The sequence below is a fragment of the Triticum aestivum genome, chromosome 2A, assembly GCF_018294505.1.
Source record: "Triticum aestivum cultivar Chinese Spring chromosome 2A, IWGSC CS RefSeq v2.1, whole genome shotgun sequence".
NCBI classification, from domain to species: Eukaryota; Viridiplantae; Streptophyta; class Magnoliopsida; order Poales; family Poaceae; genus Triticum; species Triticum aestivum.
Genome location: NC_057797.1, coordinates 529,473,010 through 529,476,757, shown reverse-complemented (window position 1 = coordinate 529,476,757; position 3,748 = coordinate 529,473,010).

Sequence of the window (3,748 nt, the reverse complement as noted above, 5' to 3'; positions counted from 1 at the left end):
TGCACTGTGCTGTCATTTTTCTATTAGTCATGTGGCTCATCGAGCACGGTGGGGTGGTGGTGCAGTAAACATCAGATCTGCAATACTGCAATACATAAACCCCTGGACCCTACCGCCTCTGAGGAGCTGCCTCCCGGCGTAAACCGGGAGTGATTTCCATTTGGCGAGCTCCTCCGTGTTTGTCTCCACGGGCAGGCTTGTCATCGGGGTTGTGCATGATTTAATACTTTGTGTGATGAAGATGGAGCATAGCCAGACTATATGATTTTGTAGGGATAACTTTCTATGGCCATGTTATTTTGAGAAGACACAATTGCTTTATTAGTATGCTTGAAGTATTATTGTTTTTATGTCAATATTAAACTTTTGTTTTGAATCTTATAGATCTGAATATTCATGCCACAATAAAGAAAATTACGTGGATAAATATGTTAGGTAGCATTCCATATCAAAAATTCTATTTTTATCATTTACTTACTCGAGGACGAGCAGGAATTAAGCTTGGGGATGCTTGATACATCTTCAACGTATCTATAATTTTTTTTAATGTTCCATGCTATTATATTATCTATCTTGGATGTTTTATATGCATTAATATGTTATTTTATATTATTTTTGGGACTAACTTATGAACCTAGAGCCTAGTGCCATTTTCTGTTTTTTCTTATTATTTTTGAGTTTTACAGAAAAGGAATATCAAGAGGAGTCCAGACGAAATAAAACTTTCGCGATGATTTTTCTTGGACCAGTAGACACCCGTAGTACTTAGAGATGTAGTTATAGGAGTCCCGAGGCGACCACAAGCCTCAAGGGCGCATCCTGAGCGCTTGTGGGCCCCTCGGAGCTCCTCCAACCCTAATCTTTGGCCTATAAATTCCCAAATATTCCCAAACGACCAAAAGCGTCCACCAAAACACTTTTCCGCCACCCCAACCTTCTGTACCCGTGAGATCCCATGTTGGGACCTTTTTCGGCACCCTTCCGGAGGGGGATTCGATCACGAAGGGCTTCTACATCAACTCTATTGCCCTTCTGATTAAGCGTGAGTAGTTTATCACAAACCTACGGGTCCATAGGTAGTAGCTAGATGGCTTCTTCTCTCTCTTTGATCTTCAATACAATTTTCTCCTCGATGTTCTTGGAGATCTTTGCGGTGTGTTTGTCGAGATCCGATGAATTTTGGATTTATGATCAGATTATCTATGAATATCGTTTGAGTCTTCTTTGAATTCTTATATGCATGATTTGATATCTTTGTATTTCTCTTCTAATTATCTGTTTGGTTTGGCCAACTAGATTGGTTCTTCTTGCAATGGGAGAGGTGCTTAGTTTTGGGTTCAATCTTGCGGTGTCCTCACCTAGTGACAAAGTAGGGGTAGCGAGGCACGTATTGTATTGTTGTCATCAAGGGTAAAAAGATGGGGTTTTCATCATATTGCTTGAGTTTATCCCTCCACACCATGTCATCTTACTTAAGACGTTACTCTGTTCTTTTGAACTTAATACTCTATATGAATGTTGGATAGCGATCGATGTGTGGAGTAATAGTAGTAGATGCAGGCAGGAGTCGGTCTACTTGACACGGACGTGATGCCTATATTCATAAACATTGCCTTGGATATCGTCATAACTTTGCGCTTTTCTATCAATTGCTTGACGATAATTTTTTCATCCACCGTATGTTTTCTTTCAAGAGAGAAGCCTCTAGTGAAACCTATGGCCCCCAGGTCTATTTTACATCATATATTTTCAGATCTATAAACCAAATAACCTAAAAATACCTTGCTACAATTTATTTGTTTTACGTTTTAGTAATCTTTTATATCTATCTCTATCAGATCTCATCCTTGCAAGTAATTGTGAAGGGATTGACAACCCCTTTATCACGTTGGGTGCGAGTGTTAGATTGTTTGTGCAGGTGCATAGATTGGAGACTTGTGTGTACCTCGTACTGGATTGATACCTTGGTTCTCAAACTGAGGGAAATACTTATCTCTACTTTACTGTATTACCCTTTCCTCTTCAAGGGGAAAACCAACGCAGGCTCCAGAAGTAGCAGTATTTTTGGTTTTTATAATATGACTAAAGTAGACCCGTGGGACATAGTTTTCACTAGAGGTTTCTCTCTCGAAACAATAGCATACGATGGGTAAACAAATTACTGTTGAGCAATTGATAGAAAAAGTGCATAGTTATGACGTATTCATGACAATGATCATGTATATAGGGGCATCATGTTCGTGACAAGTAGACCGACTCCTCCCTGCATCTACTACTATTACTCCACCAATCGACCGCTATCCAACATGCACATGTGGTATTAAGTTCATGACAAACAGAGTAATGCCTTAAGCAAGATGACATGATGTAGGCAAAGTAAACTCAAGCAAAATGATTAAACCCCGTCGTTTTACTCTTAATAGCAGCAATACAATGTGTGAGGACACCGCAAGATTGAACCCATTACAAAGCACCTCTCCACTAAAGATAATCAATCTAGTTGGTCAAACCAAACAGATAGATCGAAGAGAAATACATAGCTATAACAATCATGCTTAATAAAGTTCGGAAAAGATTTAATTACTTTCAGTGAATAATCTGATCATAAACCACGATTCATCGGATCCCAACAAACACATCGCAAAATAAGATTACATCGGATAGAACTCCAAGAAGATCGAGGAGAACATTGTATTGAAGATCAAAGAGAGAGAAAAAAAGTCATCTAGCTACTAGTTATGGACCCGTAGGTCTGTGATAAACTACTCAGGCATCATCGGAAAGTAGCAGGTATGATGTAGAAGTAGAAGCCCTCCATGATCGATTCCCCCTCCGGGAGAGTACCGAAAAACGCCTCCAAATGGGATCGCCGAAGAACGGAAGCTTGCAGCAGCGGAAAACGTGTTTCGGGTGGCTCTCTGTTAGTTTGGGAATATTTGTAAATTTATTGAGGCAGAATGATGTCATGCGGAGCTACCTGGGGCCCACGAGCTCAGCAGGCACGCCTACCCCCCCCCCCCTCCCTAAGACGTGTCCTGTGAGCTCGCGGCTCTCCCATAGGTCTTCTAGCCTCCTCCCGAACCTACTAGGGTCCCTTCTGATTCAGACAAAAACACCGTGAAGTTTCATCGTGTTTAGACTTCATCTGGTATTGATTTTCTAAAAAGCCAAAAACAAGCAAAAAAATACGAGCTGTCACTGGCCACTAGGTTAATAGGTTAACATATACAATATTGACATTAATTAATGTGCAAAAAGAAAATTACAATTCTACTATCTTTGGTACGGATTTATTAGGCCTGCCAACCAATAAAACATCAAAATCAAGACGCAATTGATGAGAATATTAGAACGTAGCAACAGCCAACCGGAGCCCTTCAATTATGGTAAAAGATCACCTCATATTGTACTAGTCGTAAAATTCAAGGCAATTATTCCCTTGATTTTCTCCTTCTTATCTATTGGGTGCATGATATCCAATAAGGACGAGATAACTGCGCATGCTCTAGCGTTGGTTGGCATGAATTACTACTAGAGTTTTTTCTTTTGAAACTCATTAATTGTGAGAGTTAATTAAGAAAATTACTACCTTCGTCCTGGTTTATTGGTCCCCACGATAACATATGCCAAATTTTGACCATAAATTTAACTAATAAAATATTCATGCATTTGACAAAAAATTATATCATTGAAAACTATGTTCAAATACGAATCCAACGATATAATTTTTGTTGACATGCACTAACAT